The sequence below is a fragment of the Brachycentrus maculatus genome, unplaced genomic scaffold, assembly GCF_059751285.1.
Source record: "Brachycentrus maculatus isolate JH-2025_06_01 unplaced genomic scaffold, ASM5975128v1 h1tg000273l, whole genome shotgun sequence".
NCBI lineage: Eukaryota > Metazoa > Arthropoda > Insecta > Trichoptera > Brachycentridae > Brachycentrus > Brachycentrus maculatus.
This window is the reverse complement of record NW_028281024.1, coordinates 122,698-139,472: the sequence shown is the minus strand read 5'-3', so window position 1 is coordinate 139,472 and position 16,775 is coordinate 122,698. Positions and strand designations below refer to the sequence as shown.

General features: G+C 30.8%; 1 protein-coding gene across 5 annotated transcripts in view; it reads left to right on the top strand.

Moving 5' to 3' along the window:
• Window positions 1-1,459: 1,459 nt before the first annotated feature.
• LOC148305471 (inositol-trisphosphate 3-kinase B-like) overlaps window positions 1,460-16,775 on the top strand; it is a 109,006-nt gene continuing 93,690 nt past the window's right edge. For 3 of the 5 annotated variants that reach the window (XM_088266647.1, XM_088266645.1, XM_088266642.1), the window contains exons 1-3: window positions 1,460-2,119; window positions 3,024-3,113; window positions 6,624-7,532. The gene's annotated coding sequence lies outside the window, so the exon portion shown is untranslated. The remainder of the gene's footprint in view (window positions 2,120-3,023; window positions 3,114-6,623; window positions 7,533-16,775) is intronic. The other 2 variants (XM_088266643.1, XM_088266644.1) reach the window with 2 other exon arrangements.

Sequence of the window (16,775 nt, the reverse complement as noted above, 5' to 3'; positions counted from 1 at the left end):
GTCCCATCTCGAAATTAATGATACATTAAGTGTTTACGAATGTAATAACCAAAACATTAAATCAGAGGGATGTACAGTATCTCAAATTCCCCTGTCACGAATATTTAAAGTTTTTTTCTTGCTCTGTAGTTATATGTATATAATTGCAGCAAATTGTGTATAAGTTATGCGTAAATTATGCATCTTGTTGCTTGAACAGTAGCCCGTAACTGATTCATATACAGGTTTATTTAATATTTCCATTTATTTTTTTAAATTTTGTGTTTTAAAAAAAAGCTGTATCAGCTTTTAAAGGTAACGATATGTTGTGAAAATATTTTTAGAGAAGTAAAATTATAAAATTTATGAAATAAAAATATTTTGTAAAAAAATTAAAGTGTTTTTATTTTGAAGTATTTATACATACTGAACTCGTAGTTTTATGTACATTGCAACTAAATAATCTGATAATTAGTTACAGCAGGAAATAAATATCAGATTATTTAGTTCCTGCTGAAAATTTTTCAAGCTTTTCAATTATTGCGACACCCAGAGATGTTAAGGCAGAAGGAATGCTGTCTTCAGAATTTGGTATGGTATCTGCGTGCTACTGGCGTGGTAAACACGTTATGATATGCGTGTACATATATGTACTTACAAAGCACGTCACACAACTGATTTTATTCCCGATTTTATTCACAAATTATTTATTCTGTCGCTGAAAATTAATAAATTTATATTATAATACTTTCATGTAATACGTGATTACATTACGGAGGAATACAAAAATTCTGGGCCCGTATATATTATATTTTATACTGTATTGATATTCTCATTTGAAAAGTCGAGTTGTAGTAAATACATATCACCGGGAAGGGAAGGTGCAGGTCACTGCAGTGACTATTTTTGTAACTTTTAAATCACATCATTTCACTACTTCACAAACCGATAATGATTTCCCGAAAGGGTAGAGTGTAAATGCTGTCTGCTTTTGTAAAAATTAATTTATAACACGGCTCCAAAGAGGTGTGCATTCCAGACAAATTGGTCGATAGACATCTCACGCTTCGATCGGCTTCAACCGCTACCATGGATAAAGTGATTTTACCAGCTCGCAATCAGCGCACTAAATTTGGTGAGCGTGCCTTTGCTGTTTAGGACCGATAGCATGGAATACTCTTAAAAACCACCAGCAGTTAAAAACAGTAAGATTGAGATGATCTCAAGTAAAAAACTAAAAACGTATTTTCATAATTTTCTTTTCCCTTATTTAATCACATTGAAGCGTCCTTGCGGTGGTATTTTAAAAAAATAGGGCTATATATTGTCCAAAATCAAAAATTTTATATTTATACGTCTTGATCCATATGAATAATGGTGGCCCTATAAGTGTAAATCAAATTGATTAAAAAAAATATAAATCCTCATTCAGTTTTATTTAAAAAAAAAAACAAAAACATGTGTTCTGACAAGAGGAATGTATACTTCAAAACAACTTTTAGCAAATAATTATCAAAGAATTAAATTATATAGATGTATATTACAACAAAGTGACTGCTGATTCAATTAATAATTTAAAAAATGCAATTAATTGCATTAAAATAATTTTTTTTAATCAAAGAAATTAATCAATTTTGCGAAAATTTACTATTTTTGCAGTGACTTTATTTTGCTCTTTGTATAATTATCCTTTAATTATTAACAAATTGACAAGATTTAAAAATAGCTTTGATGGAAAAAATACTAAGACGGTAAATAACAATAAACAAAAAAGTAAATAAAAAATGTTAGACTTACAATAAAAGGTATGTGTGGTATGCAATGTTTACTAACATCACGTTATCATGGTGTGAGTTCTTTTTTCATCTCTCACTCCTTATCTGAAGCCGGGAACCTTTATCTCTAGTGATGCTGTACCGGATAGTCACATGCCAGTTTACATTATGATATGACAATTCCGCTTGTATCGTGTGTTGTGGCGCATAAACTACCCATCAAACAGTTTTGACTGAATATCAAAAGAGCTAGTAGCCCATATATGGCTGTAAATGCGTTAAAATCTAATGAAGAACTTTATAAACCTTTGAGATATTCAATATTTTGATGTGCTGATGATCAGGATTTCTGCAAAATAATACAGGTAAGTCTGTTTGTAGTCGGATTGCTCTATTTAAATTACCGTGAAAGTGACAGCAAGTTTAGTATTGAATTTAATTATTACTGTTAATGTCCCATATTAATTTTCTTTGTTAAAATGTAGTTTTACTCAAACATTCATACTGTTATATTTCTTGTACATAAGTTCTTTTAACCCTTATTTGAACCCAATGGTACATAGGACACCGCATCATATACCATAGAAGCCCCATGAGGGCAAGGTGATCAGTTCTGTGCTATTAAGAAAGCAAATAATATCTTATTGCTCTTGATAAGGTTGGTTCATGAGACTGATTACTGGCATTAACAAGTAATCATTAGTATTGCAAAATAAACTAATGTATTGTGCTTGAAGTAAAGCAAATAATTTATTATTTTATTACATTAATATTCCTTAAAATATCATCATTTTGAATTCTCTCGACAGTGATAATTCTTCTATAGCACCATATTTCAAATACTTTAAACTTCTTTGTGGTAGCTTTGGTGAGCTTTGGTGAGAAGATTTTGTGGTAAGATCTAGCTTTAAATGACATGGAGAAGCAGTGAAAAATAAAAACTATTGAGATTTAAATATAACAATAAAACACTGTTGAGTAATTAATGTAAAAGCTACTAGTTTCGTGAGCTTTAGATGTTCTCATCAACAGTGAAAATAGAAACTGCAGTTTCGTATTTTCACATGTTGATGAGAAAATCTGTAGTTCTTAAAACTACATTAAAAGGCTGAAAAGTGGTCTTACATAATGGTGTTTAATTTTTATATTTAAATTGTCACATTATTCCACAAAGTTAATGCTAAATCAATAAATAAAACTTGAGTATAATATGAAGAGATATAATAATAAAAACTTTTAATAATAAATATAAATTAATGTTTTTTTTAGAATGTGGGGTCAAAAACATGTAGATGTTGATCTGAGGGAGGTTCTACAAGAAAAAGCCGCCGCGCATAGAGCATTCTACAGAAAACTGAGGTCTGATTCAGATTACAAATATAATGAAATTGATTTACGTCGCACTTTGACTAAGGATACCCGAGGGAGTAGCGATCCCATAAACATTTGGCGAAGAGAAAAACAGGAATCAGTAGAGTCCGTCAAACTTACAGAGGAATCTATTGATGACGCAACAGATCAGAGTAACATTTTGAACGGTAGCGAAAAGCATGACCATGATATGGATTCCGATAGTATGAATTGTCCCGCTCGTAGTAAGATGATTCTGGAAGCTCATTACGCAGAGCTGTCTACTAGTTCTGATGGTGAGTCGGCGCCCAAGGTGAGGATGGTACGCACTCCCTCTGTGGTTGTGAGTGACTACTCGGAGGATATTAGCGGAGGCATAACGCATCGTGAGCTCGAGTACTTGAGGAGAGTTGCTAGTGGCACTAATAGTGGTGAGGTTTTAGGTGAAGAAATTAATGTACCGAGTGATTAAATTCATGTATTTCTGCAGGTTTTAAAATAGAAAATAATATTTCAATAAACCATTTACAGTAAAAGCTCCTCAATTTTCAATTTAAGGTACCAAATCGGTCACTCCTTTCAACAACGTCATGATTCAACCTTGATTTTTCAGGAGATCATTTTTAAAGTTTAAGAATATAATAAAATGTATTAAAAATAAATATCAAGCCACTTATTGAACTTTTTACTGGGCAACAGATCTTTTTAGGTAAAACCTGAAGGTTTTTTCTCCATTTGAAAAATATTTAGTATATTTAAAAAACTAATTAAACAATACCTTTTCTTCAAAATGCGAAAACCAACACTTTCTGCCCTGTTGCGGGTAAATATTATGTTAAAAATATACCGCTTTTGCTGGGATATAGTACATTTTCTGGGCATTCCGAAAATATGCACAACTGAAAATTGACGATTTTTAATATATGACGTTGTTGAAAGGAGTGTGCGAAATGTCAAAAGTATTACAAACTGGATTTTTTTTTAACTGACTAACTAATTGACCATCACGCTGCTTCACCACAAGGGTAAGCACAGAGAATAGAACTCCACACCACTCTGTCTTTACAAACATTCTTCGTCTCTTCCACATGAAATGAATCTCCTCATACATACCTGCTGATTATTTTGACTCCCGACCTGACTGCTTTTGAAGTATTTGACAAACCTAATCAAGCCAAATATTCCTCGGTCTTTCTCTGCTCCTTTTTCCAACTACATTCTACCCAAAAAAAATTTTATCGTTCTTTCTTTACTCATTCGTTCCACATGTCCAATCAAATTTATTTATTTTAATCTTAATTTATTTTATTTAAATACCTTTCTTCATTTTATTGATAATGCTTATCTCAGCCTTATAATTTATCCTTATTTCACCATTCAAACGTCTATCATACACATTCGTCTGAGGGATCCCATTTTGACTGCATTCAGTTTACTTTCATCCTACTTTTGTCAACTCCATGCTTCACTTCCATACATTAAGGTTGGAAACCAGGACTTTATTGTGTACCACCAGTTTAGCTGTTAGGTTTTAATTTCCTACAACTGATTTCAGCGATTCACTATTTTTTTTTGTTGTTGATATTTTTATTTATGTAAACTGATGTGTGGGCATGATTCTAAAATAATTTGTATTTATTTATTCGCAATATAGCAAAAACTGTCGATGTTATCGGAAATTTAAATAAAATAAATAATTTAAAAATAATAAATATTTTAATTTTAATTTTTTCCCATAATTTTATATCTAATTATCGAATGTTTTGCATGAAAAATTACGAGAGCTCAGATTTTTTTGGAATCATGGCAAAATTCGAAATAAAGTTGATTTAAATTACTTTCGTTTTCTATTATTGGCGTATAAAGAAAATTGTTTAACCCAAAATATGCTAAATGGGGGACTATACAACCCCTGGTAGCATTTTCATATAAAATATGTTTCCTTCGATTTATGTTATTGGCATGCTAAATACTGATTTCTGATTTGAATAGTGAATTTGTCCACTTCGCACCTCTGTACTGAATGAAAATATATTTTTTTAATTAAAATTTTACTTGGTAAATACCACTTTTATCCGCCTCCGTAGTGTAATGGTCAGCACGCTCGGCTACTGACCTGGAGGTCCCGGGTTCATTTATTTTTTATACAAAGCAAACAAGGAATATATAGTTTTTTAAGATATAACAAAAATGCGGATCAAACATATTTATTAGATTAAAGTTAGGCGATACGAAAAATAATAATAAAAAAATTGTGATATGCTCCCAAGGCCACAAGTAGACACCCGGCGGGCCGCATGCGGGTTGGCCACCCTTGATGTACAGTATCTACTCACCGAATTAGACCCACCCTTAATATTTTATATTTCGGCTAAAATAACAATGTTACATTTTTTTCCTTCTCGGAAAAGCTATTGTTTAATATTTCTTAATATATAATCTTCAAAATTTGTTACTCTATTAAATGTTACTTGATGCAGACATTAACTGTTACTTGGTTCTATTCCCAGGGAGGGTAAAAAAAATATATAAGTGATTTTTTCACTGTAATATTTATTCAATATTACCCTGGACTAGTGCCTGAGGTGAAGGGCTGATCACCTTTCCGTCATGTGTTAAAGATCAAGATAACACTGCGTTTATATGATGCAGTGTCCTATGCACCATTGGGGTGCGTATAAGGGTTTGAATAAATGAATGAAACATACCACTATTTATTAAAACCCATTGTTACGCGTGTTTCGCCGTATAAAAACGTACAAAAAACTAATTCGTAATAGTTTTGGCTATATGTAAAATTATTGTTTTATTTTAAATAGTTTTAAAACTTAAAAAAAACATTTCTAGACATTTCTACATTACAACATTTGAATTTATAATGCAGTTTTCTGCGATAAAAAGACTAAGCTCTTGTGCTTGAAGTGGGATTTACGCTTATTTTTTTATTGTTTATGTTTGTGGGTGATATAATGATATTAGTGGTTTAATCTTTGTGTGGTCCATATATAGACTGGAATAACAGACTTGCGGAAAAACGTCGTTGTGTATTTAACTTTTATTTGTGTATTGCCTTGTAAGTGTATTTGCCTTTTGGCTGTAATTTATAGGAGAGTTGCCAGTATGCGTGTGGCGCGGTGCGACCCACAGATTGGATACCCCAACCGCGTGGCACACAGAGATACAAAGCTAAGCTGAGCCACCAGCGACGAGATATGATACTACTACTGCCATCTGTGTCAGCGCGATGAAACCTTTGTGGATATCTTGTCAAAAATATATATTTTCCGAGTTTTTCCGAAAAACCTGTTTTAAACAATTGAAATATACTTAATCTATGAAAATATGCAGCTTCTGTCAATTTACTAATTGTTAATTATGGTATATCGTTTTATAATATTTACATGAGGATATATTTTTAGATATCAAAGCGAAATTGTATAATTTTTTATGCACTTAAATAAATAAAAAAATATTGCATTTAAATTAAAAGTAACCTCGAAATTTTTTCATTCTTTTCAGCTGTACCCCATCAAATACCTTCCACTCTACATCCAAAAATCTGTCGCGCAGGATTTCACCAATGCATAATTAATCAATGGTCGAGTACCGCATCAATCTGATTAGGTGCCCTATGCACTACGTAGGTGAGGGTAGGGATCAATGTTAAAATTTACTTTTCGGATTTTAAAACAAAAAACAAAAAAATCACATTCCCAAAATCAAAGGAGAGACAAAATAAAAAGAAGAAAAAAAACAAATTGTTAATCAAATATGGAGTGGTAAAAGTCGTCAAAATAGTTTAAAACTAGACGAATTCGACGTAATAAAGTTTATTTTTAATTACATGGGGTATGACGGTGATAAAATGCATTTCATAAGCTTTTATTTACAACAGAAAAAAAAACATATCGTCAAATTAAAATACTTATAAGTAAATATCAAACGCGATAGTACAATATGTACTTGATTTTTGTAGATGTGACAACTTATTTTGTTGTATAATGAAATAATGCATCAAGACATCTGTTAATACTATTTCAAACTTTTAAGTATGGCCGCTCAAACGCGCTAAAAGGCAGTTTTCTCTTTGTTGGTTGCCGATTGAGTCCGAACAAAATTTACATAAAAAAATATCGAAAGCGAACCAATCCGACGCTTTGTCTTTGAATGTAGTTTTTTCCTTCCTCAGTCAGTTATCGTAAGAGCATGGCTGAGCCGTCGTAAATGTGTATTGCGATAATAAAAATAAACGAGATTCCATTGACCGCTTGCGGTAGTTGTGAGGAAAATTTGTTTGCAAAGTAAATAACCGCTAACAAAAGACGGTATCGGTAGTAGATACCCAGTGCCAACATATATGCTTAGTTGTTTTTTTTTGTTTGGTGCAAATATTGAGAAGTGTCCGCGTTTTACTGGTACCTCAAAAAAGTACGTAATAAAACAGTATATTATACATTTTATACGCCTATACTTACGCCAAAATACAAATTCATTCATTAAATATGTTTATTCAAAAACAATTTAAAATATCTTTCAATACATAAATATAAACTTTATTCCGTCGAAATCATAGTGAGTCTTTAACTAATTTGCGTAGGCACTTTTAAATACAAGTAAATTGAACTTTTTCCTTAATTTATACTTTTACATATCGCTCACTCTTTTCAACAACGTCATAAATAAATAAAAACTTGACTTTTCACGAGATCGTTTTTAAAGTTTAATAATAAAATAAAATGTTTTAAAAATTAATAAATATCAAGCCACTTATTGAACTTTTTACTGTGCAACAGATCTTTTTACGTAAAACCTTTAGTATAATTAAATAAATAATTAAACGATACATTTTCTTCAAAATGCAAAAACAACACTTTCTGCCCTGTAGCGGGTAAACAATAAGTTTAAAATATGCTGCTTTTGCTGGGATATAGAACATTTTCTGGGCATTCCGAAAACCGACAACCGAAAATTGACGATTTTTGATATATGACGTTGTTGAAAGGAGTGAGCGATATATCAAAAGGTCATATTATTTATCAAATATTCGTCTAAAAATATCCATTGATAACAAGTTAAATTATCTCTTTTAATTACTGTTAAGATATAAAATATAATTTCTCCCCCGCCTAAACTTTTCAAATGGTATATTTTTAACACCGAAATGCTTTTAAGAATTGAATAATTTATTTTGCTGAATTCCTGTTACAGCAATTTTATTACAGGTGATTTATAAAAGACAATATCTACCACCAAATGATAATGTTAATATACTTTCATTAAAAATAATGAAATGATAAAAAAAATTACATAATATATTTCGTTCTTAACGCAGCATTTAAATATTTATATATATATATATATATATATATATATATATATATATATATATATATATATATATATATATATATATATATATATATATATATATATATATATATATATATATATATATATATATATATATATATATATATATATATATATATATATATATATATATATATATATATATATATATATATATATATATATATATATATATATATATATATATATATATATATATATATATATATATATATATATATATATATATATATATATATATATATATATATATATATATATATATATATATATATATATATATATATATATATATATATATATATATATATATATATATATTTATATATATATATATATATATATATATATATATATATATATATGTATATATATATATATATATATATATATATATATATATATATATATATATATATATATATATATATATATATATATATATATATATATATATATATATATATATATATATATAGGTTTTTAAAATCAAGTTATGCATAAATTATATTTTTAAGCTGATTAATTAAACCTTATTGTCCGCCTCCGTAGTGTAATGGTCAGCACGCTCGGCTACCGTTCTGGAGGTCCCGGGTTCGATTCCCAAGGGGGGTAAAATAAATATAAGTGATTGTTTCACTTTCATATTTATTCAATATTACCCTGGACTGGTACCTGAAGCGGAGGGCTGATCACCTTTCCTTCATGTGGAAACGATCAAGATAACACTGCGTTTATATGATGCAGTGCCCTATGCACCATTGGGGTTCGGATAAGGGTTTTATTATTTATTATTATTAATAATTAAATAGTTACATAAATATGAATTTTAAAGGGCATATGAAAGTAGTATTTTCATACATATATTATTTGCCGTATACTTCAACCTTACAAATGATATATTTATAAAATTAGAACGAATAATACAAAAAATAGATTATCTTGATTCAAATTTCATCAACGCACTAAAAACGTGTTAAAACCCACTTTTATTTATTTGTTTGTATTTATTATCATTATTATTAAGGAATCAAACTTATATTCGAATACATGTTTAAAAAATCGTTCTGTGGTTAAAATATGGTACTTTAAAAATTAAAATAAAGATACGTAGTTGTAAGGTGTCACAAGATTTAAAAAAAATGTTTATAGGATAATTTTAGCCGTATATTCTGTTTTTTCGCAACCTGTACCTACATAAGTAGATATTTATATCTTTAAGTAACCGGTACTTGCTTTTATAATATATTAAAAGAATATCATTTTTTACTCTGTAATCTAAAGATGTCTCTATCGATAATAAATGGGTGAAAAGCGTTAATTCACGTAAAAAAATGGAAATTTATATCAAATTTGTTTAATTATTCATATACAGGTATGTTAATATCGTAAATACGCTTTAATAAATATTATATTGATTTGTATTAAATCAAGAAATATGATAATAAAATAAATATTTTATTGATTGTAAGTATATTACATAAAAATTAAAATTTTACGTGTCTGAAAAATTGTTCGAATTTCACTAGAGTAACAAAATTTAGAGGAAAAGGATTCATTAAAAAATATCCTCTCTCCCAATCTCGAAACAAATGTTTCATTCTATGTATATTTGTGCATGTTTTTACATATTCGTATCGAAAAGTATTTTTTTTCAGTACATTATAATTTTTTAAGTAAAAAAATCAATTACGTCTAATGTTAACTGGGTTTATAAAAAATTAAGTTACGTTTTATCGTATTTAGGACCTTAATCCTCCGTTCCCGGTGCTGTGTACTTTGTACACGTTGCTTCTAATAACCATAATATCTCTATAAATATAATGAATACAAGGCTTAGATTTTAGGTATTCCTCCATAACATATTTACGCATTGATTTAAAAAATAATATTAATAATAATCAGAATTTATCGGGTACATCGGAGGTATTTTGTGAAAATCGGAAACAAATACGCGTATAAACAGCGCGTGAAGAGTGTGCGAGAACCGCGACACTATATTCGCATCTCACTCTTATACTTGCACTGTGCACGCGTGAGGAGCTCAAAGCTCAATGTTCTCTGACTAGCTAGCGGGTTAGCGGCAGTAGCTCTTGAGCTTTCGACAAGAGTGGAACTATGCTTGTTCCGTGAGCGTTGTCAGATGGTTTATTAATGTTTTCAGCAAATAAATCTAAATTATTAAATTTTTGACTTCGTTTATAATTAATTAAAGGGATTAGATATGAATTGGAGTATTTTTCGATTTAAAATCGCTATTTTTTATATCCGCCTCCGCAGTGTAATGGTCAGTATGCCCGGCTACCGTTCTGGAGGTCCCGGGTTCGATTCCCAGGGGGGGGTCAAATAAATATTAGTCATTTTTCACTATAATATTTATTCAATATTACCCTGGACTAGTACCTAAAGCGGAGGGCTGATCTCCTTTCCTTCATGTGTAAACGATCAAGATAACACTATATGAAGCAGTGCCCTATGCACCATTGGGGTGCGGATAAGGGTTTTATTTGTAAACGATCAAGATAACATTGCGTTTATATGAAGCAGTGCCCTATGCACCATTGGGGTGCGGATAAGGGTTTTATTATTTATATAATTTTTTATTGTGTAGTGACTACCCAACACCGGGACGCGCGTTTTATTTTAGCACCGGAAGGGAAAGGTTAACAGGTAATACGAGTAATACAATCTGACTAATCAAAATTACATATGTTTTAATATTGTGTTGTGAATTTAAACGAAGTCTTTGTTAGCGCTGGGTAAGTAGGAGGTTTGGAAAGGTCAAGGTTGGATACTTGTGAGATAAGTTATTTTGTTTTTTCCGCAGTCTCTTTGTGTATGATTCTAGATACAATGTCATTGTCTCATTGTTGATAAGCAATCTTCGTTTGAATACATGTATTCGAGTTTTTGGGAGAACTTTTTGTCATAGGTCCACAGTTGACCATTGTCACCAGGTCGCCTCGACGCGCGACGTAACAATCAAGTCATAAATATGTACGATACGACGCAATTCGGGGTGACGCGTGTCGGGGATCTCTGTATCCGACACAATGATATTATTTTATTTGTTCGCGTATTACTTGTGCAATAAAATTTAATAAGGCCCATTGAAACGAGATTTACGATAGCGCAGCGTTAGAATGCTTAGTTGTTATATAGGGTGTTTTTTTTTAGAGGTATACAAATTCAAATATCCCGCAATAAATTGACGGTGGCACCCGCTGCGTGGCATGATGCGCCATCTTGTTGAAACCACAGCTCTGTCACATAAATGCCATTCAACTGAGGTACGAAGAAGTAAGTAATCATGGTTCTGTAGCGCTCTCCATTGACCGTATCATTCCGGCCAGCATCGTCTTTAAAGAAATATAAATATAAGCCAATGATTCCACCTGCCCATAAAGCACGCCAAACAGTGACTTTTAATGGATGCAAGGGCGTCTCGACAAAGGCTTCTGGGTTTTCTCCACTCCAGATTCGGCAATTCTGCTTATCGACATACCTATTTAACTAAAAATATGCCTCATCGGTGAACGAAATTTTGCATTGAAAAAGAGGATCAAGCTGAATATTGTTTCGGCCCATTCACCGAACCTACGACGCGCATAATGAACATTCAGTATATTCATGGTGACATGGCAAAACGCACTGACTAGTCTGTAAACCTACTGTCAACTGTCAAATTGACAGTCTGTAAACAGTACAAACAATGTTGCCAATTTAAAAACCAAACCTCTTAAAAAAACATCCTATACTAGTAAAAATGCAATTCATTTATATTTGAAATTTAAACGATTCGTATAACAGTAGAAATACTAAGTTGTTATTTTGTCCATTCATCTTTTTTAATATGCGTCTGTCGAATGTCCAGTACGTACTCGTACATTACTGGGATTTATAATACATACTTTGTTTTGAGCAAATTAGCAAAGGAAAACATTTATAGTCACTGTAAATCTAGCATTGTTTAATGTTTAGTTGTTATACTGCAAAAACGCAATTGTTTTAAATTTAAAATTGAAACGATTCGTATAAAAGTAGTAGAAATACTAAAAGGTTGTTTCGACCATTCGTCTTTTTTAATATACGATTTATAATACTTTGTTTAGAGTAAATGAGAAAACGAATATTGTTATAGTCACCGTACATCTCAACATTGTCGATTTGTCATTTTTGACATATCAACATAGATGAAGAAGAATACACTAAGACCTCACTTTTCGTCGTTGATACGTTCCAAAATATCGTGACGCAAATTGAAACAACGGACAGTGAATTGCTATTTTCCATTGGAAATCATATAAACATCAAAGAAAGCGAAAATGAGTCTTAATTCAGTAACGACGCAACTTCGATAAAACGCAAAGTGAAACGACGCAAAGCGAGGTTCAGACCACAGAAAAGATGTGTATGGAAGTCTTGGGCATTTACAGGTCTTACGACCGTCATAGGCTTTGTTAAGTGATCATTTTACACGCGTGTAACATTCACCAATTCTACCCATGATTGACACCACACTACTCAATTTTTGGAACTTCTAGATATAGTGATCAAATTCGTAACATAGTACACGTGAGCTTACAATAGCCATCTATGTTGAAATGAGAAAAGCTTTTGTTAAGCAGAGAATCTTTCCATTTATATGTGAAATAAGTAAATATATCGCTCACTCCTTTCAAGAACGTCATAAATTAAAAATCGTCAATTTTCAGTTGTGCATGTTTTCAGAATGCCCAGAAAATGTACTATATACCAGCAAAAGAGGCATACTTTTGACTTAATATTTACCCGCTACAGGGCAGAAATAATTGTTTTTGCATTTTGTAGAAAATATTTTGTTTAAGCATTTTTTGAAAAATACTAAATATTTTTCAAATGGAGGAAAACCTTCAGGTTTTACCTAAAAAGTTATATTGTACAGTAAAAAGTTCAATGAGTGGCTTGATATTTATTTTTAATACATTGTATTATATTTTTATACTTTAAAAACGCTCTCCTGAAAAATCAAGTTGTTTGATTTATGACGTTCTTGAAAGGAGTGAGCGATATGTAGAGAACAAAATAGCTCCGAAATGTTGATAACACTATTATAACATTATAAATATGAAGTTAAAAATCGCTCATGTTCATCTTGACCCCCCCTGAGAATTAAACCCGGGACCTCTTTGACGGTAGCCGAACGCTCTAATCACTACACTGCGGTGGCGGACGATACAGCATTATAGCACTTAACGATTAATTGTTAATATAGTATTTGCGTGTCCACAGATAAAAAAAACTGGTTTATACCGTTTGTCTCATTACCTAACTATATGAACTCATCAACCCATCACTGGAAAATGAATGAGAGTCATTAAAAGTTGTTAAGCTTAATTATAAAAGAATATTTAAAAGCTTTATTGCGTTCACTTATTCATGCAGAATAAAGATAAGGGGTGGCGCAAAATTAATCATTCAATTTTGTTTTTGAATAACTTATTTACTAAATATAACTGTTACTGCTAACGGTACTGGAACACTTTTCATTGGGAAGACGGAAACGCGCAAATGAAGATAATATTTTATTTCTTAAAAATTACAAAGTTATAAATGTGAAAATAACAAAATTTCACCAATACATTGAAAATTACCAAACACAAGGGACGAGAAGAACAAAGCGACACCAATATAAAAACAGAGCGAGCGCGGCGTATACACGTTTTGAATGTTATTTAATCTGAGCACACAAATATATATTTTTTTGAATTACCTAACGTCCAAGTGACTCTGAAATCTAGCTACGGCTTATGCAACACCGTTTATCATGTCCCTACTCAGGCTTCAACTTAAAAAAGTTTCATTGCCTATGCCTACTTGTGAGTGGATTTACTCTTTATGTTTAAAGTTACTATAATTTCATGTAATTCATGAGTGAAAGTTCTAGGCAAAAACACTCGCGAGCACACAAATATTTGTCCGCCACCCCTTATATACTATTTTAAAGGCGTTGCATGGGGTGGGGACAGTATTTGTAACATTTAAAACTTACTGAACTGCGTCTCTTTGTTCTTCTCAACTACCTTTATGACTTACATAATCTTAATTTCTAAACATTAGAACATTTCTAAACATATTATAATATCATTAAAAAATACACTATTTTTTATGACACATAAAATTACATAATTTTTAATATACTTAATGGTAAGACAATGTCCATTCGTTGCTCAGGCCAAGTTGTGTTATCAATATTATAGTTGGGTGGAATAAAAAATTATAAATCTTTGAATAGACCCATTCGGAAGATACAATAACAAAAAAAAAATGAGTGACGGAAATCTTTGTATGGATCTTTAAAAAAATTTCTGTTACGGTACAGAAGATGATATCTAAAGTTTCTTAGGCTTAATTGTAAAATAATATTTAAAAGCTTTATTGCGTTCACTTATTCATGCGGAATAAAGATAGAGGGTGGCGCAAAATTAATCATTCAATTTTGTTTTTGAATAACTTTTTGACTAAATAAAACAAAAAGATTTTAAGTGACGTAAATCTTTGTATGGATCTTTAAAAGTTTTTCGGTTACATAGAAAAGATGATATCTAAAATTTCTTAATTGTAAAAGAATATTTAAAAGCTTTATTGCGTTCACTTATTCACGCGGAATAAAGATGGCGCATAAACCAGATGGCGCATAAACCATATTTTCCACTTGACCAGAAAAATTCAAAAGTGCAATTATACATTTCCATCACTCAAAACGATTTTTTTATTATTTAGTAAATAAGATATTCAAAAACAAAATTGAATGATTAATTTTGCGCCACCCTTACTTATTTCCATCTATATATGTAAATCAAATGTGAATGTTCACAACATTTTGAGTGTGTCCACATACGTGTTAACAAATCTGGGTTTCTCCACTTTATTTAACATTTTTTGACAGCTCAGTATAGATGAAAAAGAATATGGAAGTCTGGGGATATAGTGAAATTATCCGGTTTCGGATCTTGAACGCAAATAAAGGGTTTCTGCTGAATAAAAGCTTTCAAGATCCAAGCAAAGATGACTGTTGTGAACTCAATCACGGAACGTTATAAGATGGATCATATATATATTGACTTTCAAAATTTGAGTAGCGTGGTTGTCAATCATGGGTAGAAATGGCGAATGTTGGACCTTTGTAAAGTGATCACTCAACCAGTCTATGACAAGTCGTAAGCCCTGTAAATGAAATGACTTCCATATTCTTCTTCATCTATTTATTTTATTTTATTTGTTCGGGAATTGTACAGCTTTACATTTAAAAAAGCATAAAATATTTACATTTACAATAATAAACATTAAATAAACAAAAGAAGTTACATTAATAAAAATAAAGCTAATGTTGAGATGTCAAAAAATGCAAATGTTAGTTTGTTCAAAATCTTAAACCTCCTCAAGTTATCCACCGATTGTTTTGAAATTTTCACATTTTTTAAAAATTTATTCGAATATCTATCATAGGTCATTTTGCAGCAGTGAGAGATCGTATTGCGACTGCATTCAGTTGGAACCAGGACTCCGTTGTGTACTGCCAGTGTAAACCATATTTGGGTCTTGAAATCTCCCGCTGTTGTAACCTTGACGCGCCATACGCCATGCTATAAAAACCATGACGTCTCGTTTTTTTTATTTTTATAAATCAACAAATACAGTATTTTTTTCAGAAAGAATACTTACATAATCACACGCTAACATACAAGTTTTGTAAAAAAAAGTTGAAACTATTTCAACCTTATTACACAAAAAAAATACAAAACATTTCCAGAAAAATTCGGAATTGCATTTTATTTTATTTATTTCTTCTTCATTTTCTTCTTCTTCTTGGTTTAGGCCTTGTGTCCTATTTTTGAGAGGGATTAGCTTCCTGCGATGTCGATTCTCAGCTGTCAATCCATTTCTTTGGTCGTCTACCTTGGGCCGTTCTGTGCAATGTGGGGTAGTATTTTTTACAATGACAATACATGTATCAAATTATGTTGTTTCGTATTAAAAATTAGCATAGGGATTTAATTGAATAAATTTATAATTTTCATCTTATAAATATTTAATTGTTGCCATAAGAAGTACAAAATGGCCCTCAATTATTTTCTACTATTTTTGACGAAAGCTTTTTATCAAAAGTTTTTTTTATCATTTACACACGCATTTATACAGATCTGCCTCTTTTTATCATTCATACCCGCATTATACACATCTGATTGTTTTTATCATTCATACTAGCATTTATACAAATCTGACTGTTTTTATCATTCATATACGCATTTATACAAATCA